This window comes from Cupressus sempervirens, chromosome 11 (genome assembly GCF_028749045.1).
Source record: "Cupressus sempervirens isolate cs-2001-9-10 chromosome 11, ASM2874904v1, whole genome shotgun sequence".
NCBI classification, from domain to species: domain Eukaryota; kingdom Viridiplantae; phylum Streptophyta; class Pinopsida; order Cupressales; family Cupressaceae; genus Cupressus; species Cupressus sempervirens.
In genome coordinates, this window is record NC_143128.1 from 73642842 (window position 1) to 73655764 (window position 12923).

The window sequence follows — 12923 nt, forward strand, 5'->3', positions numbered from 1 at the left end:
AGGAACCTTAGCTAAAGAGCCAAGAATAGTAGAAGAGACCTCCACCAAAATATCTTGAAGAGAGTCATCTTCTTCTAAAGAGAGGACCTTGCGGATCATGTAGTGATCATCAGAGGCCCCCTTCCACCAAGAAGGGGGCAACTTCAGCCCAGATTTACCTGCGGAGCAGCCATAAGCCAAGTGACCAGTCCTGTGGCACTTCTTGTAGTAGAAGGGGATACCCTCATGGTCAAGAAGGATATCCCATGACCTTAAAGAAGAAGCCATAGAAATCATGTTTGGAAGTCCCTTGGAAATATCGATCTCAACCAGTATGCGAGCATACGTAGTGTGAAAAAGAATGGAAGAATCCTTATCAATGTAGCAAAAAGCACTAAGGGAACACCCCACCTCCTCCAAAATAGAATCTACCCAAAGGTGAAGGGGGAGATTCAACAACCTAACCTAGACAGGGAACGTATTAAGAGATTTTGTCAATGGGTTGAAATATTTATGCCAAGGTTTAGCCATCAAGGAATACTTTGATTTCTAGTAGAAAACAAGGTGAAGAATGGTAGCTCTATCAGTAGTGGATGCAAATTTGACAATGAACAACCCCCTAGGAAAAGGGTAGATATGGGCTATTGCAAAAATTAAGGGGTCCCATTTATGTGAAATCTAGGCATGCAATTTCAACAAAGAAGGCCAAAAACCCTTAAAGAAAAAGATAATAGCATTGGTTGAGAAGTCATCCAAACAACAAGAGATCTCATCAATAGCAGAAGGTTGTAAATCAATATTTAAAGGGTTACTAACCATAATCAGAGACCCCGAGTGCACGAAAGCATGAAGCCTTGGCTTAATAGTAGGTCCACTAAGACCAGCCTCAAAGGCAACCACATCAGCATAAGAAATGGCTAAACCACCTACACTAGGTGAAAAAAACCTTAAATCTGAAGGGACCTCCATAGAGCCAAAAGTAGGGAAAAAATTGAACCAAAACTAGTTGCTGGAAAAAGAGCAGGACCCACATTGGAGCCGAGGTCAAAACCAGGAATAGAGGTCGAGCCAAAGTCATATCTAGGCACAGAGGCAGGATCTAGGCTAGGGGTCGAAGCCAAAGTCGAAGCTAAAACTAGTTGCTAGAGAAATAGCAGGACCCATGTTGGAGCCAAGGCCAAAACAAGGAACAGAAGCCAAGCTAGAGTTAGAACCAGGCACAAAGGCAAGATCAAAGCCAGGGGCCAAAGCTAAAGCTGTAACCTGGTGGGAAAAATAAAAAAGATGTGGAGCCTAACAACAACTCCATTGCTGAGAGTCCATGTAGGACCAGACGCAGAGGCTAGGTTTCCCAGGGCCGAAGCCAAAGCCGAAGCCAGGCCCCAGGAGCCAAGCGGGAAAAAATTCAAAAAATTGCAAAAAAATTGAGGAAAAACAAATTTTAATAACACTTTTGAGGTGTTAATCTCCTTGTATTGTGTATCATTCTCAGCTATGACAATCTCTCTTCTTCTCCTTAAGGATTTTCTCAGTTCTTCTCTGGCTTCTTCCAAAGAATGTAGAATGAGGTGTTTCTCAATTTCCTAATTTTCTATCATCTTCCCAAGTTTGTAGACTTCCATTTCTAGATCTTTTCTCCAAGCTATAAGGATCCTCCTTATGAGAACTAGGCTTTGATACCAACTATTGGAATTTACAAGTGATAAGATTTACTTTTGAGGAGGGGGGGGGGGGTGTGAATCAGAAGTAACAAACTTTTAACCTTCAAAACTTTTAACTGAGATCATTCACATGCATCTAACACTTCTACTAATCATGAAAGTGAAGACATGCATGGAAATAGATAACACAAGATTTTGCCCTCCAAAATGAGAAGGTAAAACTAGGGTGGAGATGACACCCACAAATTATCACTACAACAATATGTAACTGATTAAGGTTACAAAGTTTGACCACTTCCAATGGTCTACCCTATGAAAAGCCTACCCTGTTAAAGGCTTTACACCCTGTTAAAAGTAACATATCTAAAGGATTTACAAGCACTCACTTGGAATGTTACCCTATCAAAGGATTTATAACCTTCTTAAGGTTCTACGGTATGGCAGTTAAACCAACCTATCATCATAGGATTTTCATTATCCTAATACAATGGTTAGAAATTATAGTAGAATGTCTTGATCTGATAACTCACAATCTTCAATTTCTAATTCTAGAACCTTGTTCTACTCAATCTGATCTAATCCTTCCTAATCTGATAACTCTTTAGTTGTTGTGCTAATGCTCTATTTTGATCAACTTGATTCTGTAGTACTACTCTTCCTCTAAGTCCTTACAACCCTTTTACTTCCTTCAAAACTTTGCTAGCATTCATACATCCTCTCAATTCTCTCTCTAAATTATGGGGTATCGACCTCCTTTTAAAAGTTTTGAAGACTTAGGGTTAGGTGTGAATCTACTATTGAGATTCATCCATCTTTTCTCACTTAAATCTTTACACTTTTCCTATTAGTTGCATGCTTTCTTCATTTTTATGATTGGCTGCATGTTGATTAGTTACAGAATGTAAAAGATTCAATCTTATCTTTTAGATCCTTTGAGATTTATCTTGAGTCAGCTCAAAAATGATTTACATCTGAGTTTGTGAAGACACAAACTCATATGTTGATTTTGTGTTACTCGGCACTTACTAATTGTTGATGCTCAACACATATAAGAATTCTATCTTGCTCGGCTCCTATAGTAACTATGTCTCACTCAACATCTATTCTTTGCTTGGCACCTATAGTAACTTGGTACTTGAAACTTGCTCAGCACCTATTGAATCTTTGGCTCATCACAAATTGTAGCTCAACATCTATATCATACTTGGCATCAACTTAGAAATTGGTTAACTATGTTGACACTTAATTGTCAAAACCATTCTAAGACCAACAAAACTAACCCAAAATTCTCTTAAGAACTATTGTAGTGCCTATTGTGTTTGCATTCTATACTTTGTTATATTTTGGATTCAAGAGATACTTTGGTACTCATGTTGGATGACATTCAAGAGGACTTGATGGTTAGATACTATATTTTTATTGCTAGTATCATAGATGTTAGATGCTATGCTATTCATTTTGATCATATCTAGATGATGATGCTTATTGATGTGACATGATGCTTTATGATGATATTTAGTTATTTTTTCTTCTGACATATGCTCTATTTATGATTATATGATGGAGCTATTAGATTTTGGGTACTATGATTTGATACTACGTATATTTACTTCATTCTTTCTTTGAGATGTTTTATGACATAGTGAGTGATTTAAATATATTATTTAATGTGATTAAATAAATGGTTATTTATGTAATTTAATGCACTTATCACTTCATGTATTTTATTATATGCAATTGCACTAGATCATGTTGTTTAGTGTGCAATATTTATATCCTTGATAGTGGCACATATGCTCTATTTATGATTATATTGTGGAGCTATTGGATTTTGGGTACTACGATTTATTACTACATACATTTACTTCATTCTTTCTTTGAGATATTTTATAACATACTGAGTGATTTAAATATATTTATTTAATGTGATTAAATAAATATATTTTTATTGCTAGTATCATAGATGTTAGATGCTATGCTGTTCATTTTGATCATATCTGAATGATGATGCTTATTTATGTGACATGATGCTTTATGATGATATTTAGTTATTTTTTATTTAGACATATGCTCTATTTATGATTATATGATGGAGCTATTGGATTTTGGGTACTATGATTTGATACTATGCATATTTACTTCATTCTTTTTTTGAGATGTTTTATGACATAGTGAGTGATTTAAATATATTATTTAATATGATTAAATAAATGGTTATTTATGTAAATTTAATGCATTTATCAATTCATCTATATTATTATATGCAATTGCACTAGATCATGTTGTTTAGTGTGCAATATTTATATCCTTGATAGTGGCATATATGCTCTATTTATGATTATATGATGGAGCTATTGGATTTTGGGTACTACAATTTGATACTACATATATTTACTTCATTCTTTCTTTGAGATGTTTTAGGACATAGTGAGATTTAAATATATTTATTTAATATGATTAAATAAATATATTTTTATTTCCAGTATCATAGATGGTAGATGCTATGCTATTTATTTTGATCTTATTTGGATGATGATGCTTATTGATGTGAAATGATGCTTTATGATGATATTTATTTATTTTGTATTTGGACATATGCTCTATTTATGATTATATGATGGAGCTATTGGATTTTGGGTACTATGATTTGATACTATGCATATTTACTTCATTCTTTATTTGAGATGTTTTATGACATAGTGAGTGATCTAAATATATTATTTAATGTGATGCAGAATTCACCCAAGACCAAGGAACTCAAAAAACAAGCACACATTAAACTAAAGTATGATCAAAATAATTGTATAATATTCAATACAATGTACAAGTACACTAGGAGTGCCTCAAGATAAAGGTCTTTGAGATGCATCTAGAATGCCTCAGAATCAACATCATGATAAGTCCAACAACCAGACACATGTCCACTAGATATGGGTTATCCTCCATTAAGCACAAAAGTAAGTGCAATGATGAGAGGATAAGCCTACAATGGTGTGACATGTAAAATAGTGTTGTAGACAACATGTGCTAAATTAGGAGTGTGAATAACTATGTTGTCTACATGACAACTCAGTGAAATTGCAAACTCTTGTGTTGTAGACACCATGTGCACAATTATAGTTGCATACTTCTGTGTTGTCTACATTACAACCCAAAAAGGTGTGCAAACCCCTAAGTGTCTCATAAAGAGAAATAATAAAATAATGCAAAATAATAAAATAATGCACTAACCTAAGTAAAATTAAGTAAAGTGTAAATAGTAAATACCTATTTACACCAACACCCCCCCTTAAGTGCAATTTAGGGGAATGCACTTAAGCTCACTAATTCATAATGGGTTTTGATTACGAGGCCATGTTAGGTACCCATGTACAAAAGCAATGCTATAGAATGATGCAATGCAATCTCTCATAAAGTGGAGAAAGAATGAAAACATCATGGGAAAAATCCTCCTCCAAAAAAAGAGATGAGTACAATAAAGAAAATGAGAGGGAAGAAGACCTCATAAGAGGAAAAAACCCCTCCTAGAAGAAGAAGAAGAAGAGAGAAGTAAAGGGACTCCCCTATCTGCAACATCTCACACCCCCAAGAGATCTCGCAAATGAATGTACTTGACCTCGATGAAGGGTTTGGTGAAGATATCAATGACCTACTCTACTATAGTACAGTACTATAGTACAATGATCTGCTCATGGATAAGCTCTCTGATATAGTGCATTTGAACCTCAATGTGCTTAGTTTGCTGATGCTGAACTGGATGCTTAGAGATTTTAATGGCATTTTGATTGTCACAATGAATAATTGTTGGCTTAGGTAGATCAAATCCAAACTCCTCCAAGATGTGTTATAACCAAAGAGCCTTTGTAGCTACATTGATAGCTCCTCGATACTTAGCCTCTGTTGAAGAAAGAGCAACATTACTTTGCTTCTTACTTTGCCAAAAAATAGGGCTGGAACCAAGGTGAAATATGTACGTTGAAGTGGACTTGCGAGAATCTAAGTCTCTTGCATAGTCTAAGTCTATGCATCCAACCAACTAAAGCCCTGTACCTATTGCATAATGTATCCCATGTGTATGTGTACCTTTGATGTAGTGCAAAATGCACTTGGCATCCTTCCAATGAAGCTCATGAGGTTCTTGCATAAAGCTTGAAACCATAATAAAGCAATATCAGAGCATGTATGTATCAAGTAGATAAGGCTCCCAAATAACTATTTGTATAAGGTAGCATCAAAAAGTGGAGTGGTACACTTAGCCTCTAGCTTGACACTTGATAGGGAGTAGGAGTAGGCTAGCAGTCACTCATGTGAAACCAAGAAAGAAAGCCAAGAGCATACTTGGGTTGTGAAAGTGTGATCCTTGCTGAAGAATGTGTGATCTCAATGCCAAGGAAGTAATGTAGCAAACCCAAGTCTATCATGGAAAATCTATCCTATAGAGAGGTCTTGACATTAGCTATGATCGATGAAGTGCTCCCAACAATGATCAAGTCATTGACATAAAACACTAAGATCAAGTGTGAGTCATCTTTCTAAAGAATGTAGACATTTGAATTAGACTGACATCTGGTGAAACCTACTAAGAGAAGGAAGGAATCCATTTCATCATACCAAGCCTGAGGAGCCTATTTTAGACCATAAATAGACTTCTTCAATCTACAAACCATAGTAGAATCCTGTACGAACCCCTACGGCTGCTCCATATAAATTTCTTCATGAAGATCACCATTCAAAAATGTGCTCTTAACATCCATCTAGTGTACAACCCAACCTTGAGTTGCAACAATTGCTAGTGTCAGGCAAATGGAGTTCATCTTTGCAACTGGTGCAAAAGTCTCTATATAATCTATACCTGGAACTTGCAAGAAACCTTTGGCAACTAGTCTAGCCTTATTTTTATCCACACTTCCATCTACTACAAATTTGGTTCGATAGATCCACTTGCATCGAACCACTTTTCTTCCCTTAGGAAGGGGAACTAAGTTCCATGTGTTATTGTTCATCAAATAATTGTATTATTCCTCCATAGCCTTATCCCATTCTGGAATCCCTAATGTTTCCTTAAAAGATTGTGGATCTAAAGCGATGGCTATGTATGCATGTGGAAATGACTTGTGCTATGACCTAGTCCTCTAAGTATTTGAAGGATTTCCTAGAAATGAACCTATTGCATCAAGATTTTGTTGTATGCAATGAGGTTTAGTGGAAGAAGAAGAAGGAGTGTCCTCAACTATTTGTTGATCCTACAAAGGTGGTTTCCTAGGAGTCAAGGTTGGAAGAATATCATCTTCTGAGTTACTATCATCACTATGATCACTATTCATGAAGGAGGAAGAAGAAGGAGTTGAAGAAGCCATTCTTGGACATGTCTCTTCAAAATGAACACTCCTCTCATAAAATATTTCATGCATCTTTGGATCCATTAGTTTGTATGCCTTGAGATGATCAAGATATCCAAAAAATATGCATGGTTTTCTTTGTGGTTCTAATGCCTTATGATTTTGTGGAGGTATCCTTGCCCATGTTAGACAACCAAAAACTTTGAAGTGCTTGACACTTGGTTTTTTGCCACACCATGCCTTAGAAGGTGTTATTCCATCTAAGGCCTTATGCAAACTTCTATTTTGGATGTAGTTGGCATAGCACATGGATTCATCCCAAAACAATTGATCGAGAGACTTGTGTTGAAGCATGCAAGTAGTCCTTTCCTTAAGGGTTCTATTCTTTAGTTTAGGTACACCATTCTACTATGGCATGTATGCAACTAAATGTTCAAGATCTATCCCCTCATGTTTGCAAAAGCCTATAAGTCTAGAGTTGACACATTCTTGACCATTATCTATCCTTAGGATCTTGATGGCTTTCCCCAATTTTTTCTCAACTTGAGCTTTGAATGTGATAAAGTTGTCAAAGACTTCACTCTTGTGACCAAGAAAAAAGACCCAAGTGTACCTTGAAAAGTCATCAATAAATGTGAGAACATAGTGGGCCTTACCAAAGGATGGTACTTGAAAGGGGCTAGCTACATCACTATGAACCAATTCTAGAACAACAATTGCCTTCCAAGACTTCCCCTTGTCATATTTCTCTTTGGGATGTTTACCTACTTCACAACCTAGACATACACCCTCTGAAAACTTGACTTGAGGTAGACCAATGACCATTTCCTTTCTGCTTAGTTGTTGAAGGTGGCGATAATTAAGGTGCCCAAATCTCACATGCCATAGTTTAGTTGGTGTGTTTGAATGAGTCAACAAGGCAAGAGATGTGGACTTAGGCACAAAGTGTGAGAAAGAATGAAGTCTAGTCTCATGGTTTGCCTTTCCAACTGCCACCATAGAATCATCTTTGAGGTTTTTCACCACTACTATGATAGGGAGGAACTCTACTTTGTTGCCACATCCATAGTGAGTGATTTGATAGATGGAGAGAAGGTTGGTGCTAAGATTAGGAACATGCAGTGCATCCTTGAAGACACCATTCTCTAACTCAACATTCCCTTTACCTTCTACTTCAACTTGAGTATCATTTCCCACTTAGATGTAAGGTACATTTGATGGTTTCAAAGAGGAAAATTTCTTCCTTGAAGAACCCATATGATGTGTTGCTTCTGAATCTAGAACCCATTCCTCTACATAATTTGTACTTGCAATTAAAGCTTGTCCCTTGCCCTTTGAAGTGGATGAAGATCCCTTATCCTTGTATGCATTTGGAACATCAATTTTGTGTTTCCTCATAATGTTTACTAATTCATCAATTTGCTTATCTTTGCACTCGTGTTCATCATGACCATTCCTCTTACAATAGGAACATGTTTTCTTCTCCTTTTTGTTGGAATTATTCCCCTTTTGATTATTCTTGGAAGAAGATTTTCCTTGTTGTGAAGAAGAATTTTGAGTGGAAGAAGATTGATTTGAGGAAGATTGTTATTTTGAGGAGGACTATTGTGTGTTGTCTTGTGGCTTAGCCTTCCATTGCTTCTACTTCTTGTTTGAGTTTTTACCACTTAAATTACCTTCATTTGCTACCAAGGCTTTAGTTTTGGAAGACTTGAGAATTCCCATACCCACTTGAGAAGTTTATCCTCTATGGTGTAAGACATGTCTTCATCTACTGTCCCATACAAAACTTCAAGTTTAGCCCAAACCTCTATTGGATCTGTAAGCTCCCTAATGTGAAATTTGATAGGATCAGAGATATTTTTCAACAATGTTCCTAAGGCCATCTCTTGTTTGGATTCCCAGTCTTCTTTTTGAGCTTCATTAGCATCAGCAGGAGGTTTCTTTGCAGAACAAATGACATAACACAATAAACCTTTTTCTACCAATGGCTCTTTAATGTTTTCTTTCCAAGTAGCATAATTATGTGGAGTTAACTTTGAAAAAGAACCCATAATGCAAGAACACAAGGTCAAGGAGACATAGTACACAATATACACCCATCCTTTTTACTCAATCAAAAAATCCCCCCCCCCTAAGAAAAATAATTTTGACACTTTATATATAGTGCATTTACAATGGGCCACTTGTCAAAATGGACAAAGTGGGCTTTCTAATTTTGCTAATTACAACCTTTGTATAGTGTATAAATCTGGACTATTACAATGTAGCTCAAAATTACAACAATTATGAAGCAATATAATGAAAAATAGGATCTACCTTTGAAAGTGATAATTTTGTTCAAATAAGACTACAATCTAACTGTAGATCTGAAAACTAGACAAAAAAATGCACTTTCAAAAAAAATAGAACCTAAAAAGGAGTCTAGATGAGCTTGTATGATGCGTTTGAAGTTGCAAATCATTGGATTAGACAAGTATAGTTGACAAAAAATGCTTATACTAACAAATCTATGCACCAAAACTAGAAACTAGCTACACCACTAAAACATTTAGGAAATTTTACCCAAAATAAAAAAAAATGCACCTAATTTCGAGTTTGAATGACTAATTTATGGCCATTTGAAGTTAGGCTACCAAATCAAAACTACATCTAAAGAGGGGTCTGCGAAGGAAAATAATTTATTAAATTTGACGATCAAATGGCCATTGCAGAGATTCAAAAATGCCCTAGAATGATGGTCAAATGGATGTCAAATTTAGGCTATTGTTTTGCTGACATCAATGTTTGTACAAGCCTATGATGATCTCACCTATATAGCTCCTGATGTCACTTTACAGAATGGTACAAAAAAAACTAGCATGTGCTAATGATGTGTCATATGGTAGATTATGTCAACTACTGACAGTTTTTTGACTTCGTTGATAGTCTATGCTGGCACATGTTATAATGTGGCAGCTATCTATAAGGTAGTTTGGCCACATGTCTTCATTTGGTTGGTTGCCAGTCTGCACAGGTGGCGCTAATAGTATGTCTATGATTTAGCTGTTGGTGTGATGAGGGGAGGTCATTGTTGTTTCCACATGGAAACCTTAGAGGTTTCTACATGGGATATTTAGCGTGTGACACATGGAAGTAGTTGACTCTATGTAGGCTACATTAGCCAGAATGTGTAGCTAGATTTAGAAAAAATGACAAAATATCCTTTCGTAGTTCACCGTTCAATCTTGTGCACCAATGTTTTAGTGTGTCGATGTTGGATTGAAAAAAAATGGTAGGACCTTGGCTTTAGTCCCACATTCAAGAGAATGTGGAGTGCATAGTGTTATAAAAACACTTGCAGAGTTATATAAACAAACTCAAGCCGTGTGGTGGCTGGGTCACTGAGTGGTGTAGGAAAAATGGTTTCACTTGTTTGATACAATTATTCAAATTGTGTATTGTCTTTGATGTCACACAAATGTCATATTAGTCATCAAACAGTGTCTACCGAGCTCAGAAGGTCAGCAAGACAAAGGACAATGTCTACCAAGCTTAGAAAGTTAGCAAGGCAAAGGACAATGTCTACCGAGCTTAGAAGGTTAGCTAAACAAAGGATAGTGTCTACCAAGCTCAGAAGGTCAGCCAAGAAAAGATGCAGTTCTTACTGAGTTCACTCAGTCATCAAAGGTAATATGGAAGAAGTAGTTCTTACCAAGTTCACTCGATCATCAAAGGTAATTTGGAAGATGCAGTTCTTACCGAGCTTTCAAGGTAATCAAAAAAATTTAGTTCTTACCGAGCTCACTCGGTCATCAAAGGAAATTTGGCAGAAGCAATTCTTATCGAGTAAACTTGGCAAGGAAAGGATTTTAAGGATATTGCAATGTTAACCGAGTCAAGAAGGTTAACTCAAGGAATTTTTGGAAGTAGTATTTATCGAGCAGGGTTGGCCAGTAAAGAATTTCATTGTTTTATTAAATAACGTATATTTTTTTAGAGTAATATTTTTAGCCGACTGATGTATGGTTTATTGTTAAATGTAACATGTGAATGAGCTGACTTGACAATTTGAATGCTATAATTAAGAAGTCAAGTTGCAAATTCTAAGGGTGTGAATCATGGAAGAGTGTGGAATTAATGTGATATGAAGATTGATTATTGTGGAAGTGAATTTGAAGAATAATCAGAGATCATTGAGGAGCAGCAGAGCCATATTTGATCAAGGAGGATCTAATGATGCTAAACAAAGATCTGTAGCTAGCAAATTCAATTGCATCTTGTTCAAGTCAATTCATTATTTCTTTCTAATCATTATAGCAGTGATTTCAAATCTCTTAATAGAGTTGGTTTAAAAGCCATTTTGTAAATCCTCTAACAAGGTGACAGTTTAGTTGAATTGTTCTAAAGACCACTCGCAAGGCCACTCCTAATAGGATGATTAAATCCTTTAATAGGGTCACACCTAATAGTGTGTATTGTAACCTTTAATAGGGTTGGCTCTTAACAGGGCTCACTTCAGAAGAGTGAAAAATTGGTAGCTAGTTACTTGGTGGTTTTTCCCATATTGGGTTTTCAAATTAAATCTGTTGTCTCTTGTGTTCATTTTATTTAACTTTTGCATACATATTAATAACTATGAATGCTAAATGATTAGTAACTAGTTAACCTACTGAGTTACAGTATTCCTGCATTATTTACTGAGTATCAGCAGTAAGTAAGCATTATAGACATCTAAGGGATTTGTGAATTTTTTTTGAAATAACTAATTCACCACCTCCCCCCTTAGTTACTTCATCTATAATTCCAACAATTGGTATCAGAGCTCTTGGTGCTTGCAGGAAAATATTTCAAGGATCTAAGCCAAAGGTTAGGATGTCTTATAAGAGGGAAATTCCAAGACTTAATAGGGACAACTTCTTAGCATGGAAAGGGTTGATGAGACTTCATCTAGCTTCTATTAGAGATATAGGATTGAAGTACCTTGATGAAAAATATGCAAAACCTACTAGTACATTATCTATCAATGATATTGTTGAAAAGAAGACCCATAACAATATGATGATAAATATAGCATCTACTTTGAGTTATGAAGAATTTGATGACATCAAGGACTGCAAATCTACCTTTAAAATGTGGAACAAGCTGAAAGAAATCTATGGGGGAGATGATAATGTAAGAAGAGTCAAAGCAGAAAGTTTGAGAGGACAATTTGATCAAATGAGGATGAGAGAGGATGAAAATATTGCAAAATATGTTGAAAGAGTTAAAGCATGTGTTAGTGCAATCAAAGCATCTAGAGGAGATATCAAGGAGGAGACAGTTATAAGTAAAGTTCTTAGAACTCTACTTCCCATTTATGCAATTAGAGTCTTTGCAATTCAAGAAAGAAGATGTGAAGCAAATCATAAGATAAATCTAGAAGCCATAGTTGGAAGATTGACTGGATTTGAGATAGACAACTATGACAATTATGTTCCAGCTGCCAAAAACATTGAATCAGCATTTGAAGCCAAGCTTTCACTCAAAGAAAAGGGCAAAAAGCTAAAGGATCCTCAATCAGATAGTGATGAAGAATAAAAATAGAGTTCAAGTAGTGATCTTGAAGTGGTTGAAGCTCTACTAGCTAAGAAATATTCAAGAGGCAAAGGAAAATACAAAGGTAAGGTTTCTCTAATCTATTTTTCTTATGAAAAAATTGGACATATTGCTACCAGGTGCCCAAATAAGAAAAACAAGGATGAGAAGAAAGGTCACAAGTACAATGGTAAGAGAGACTTCAATCATTCAAGGATAAAGGTAGGAAAACATGTTTTATAGCTAAAGATTCTAATGATTCTGATGATGATGAAGAAGATGAAATTGTCTACATTGCTGTGAAAGATGAGTCTGATAATGATGAAAAAATGACACTTATTTCTCATATGAGCAGAAATGATACATTGATCATAGATAGTGGTTGTTC

General features: G+C 35.7%; 1 pseudogene; it reads right to left on the bottom strand.

Moving 5' to 3' along the window:
• Positions 1-1083: 1083 nt before the first annotated feature.
• LOC149528298 (DNA (cytosine-5)-methyltransferase 4-like) overlaps positions 1084-12923 on the bottom strand; it is a 133261-nt pseudogene continuing 121421 nt past the window's right edge.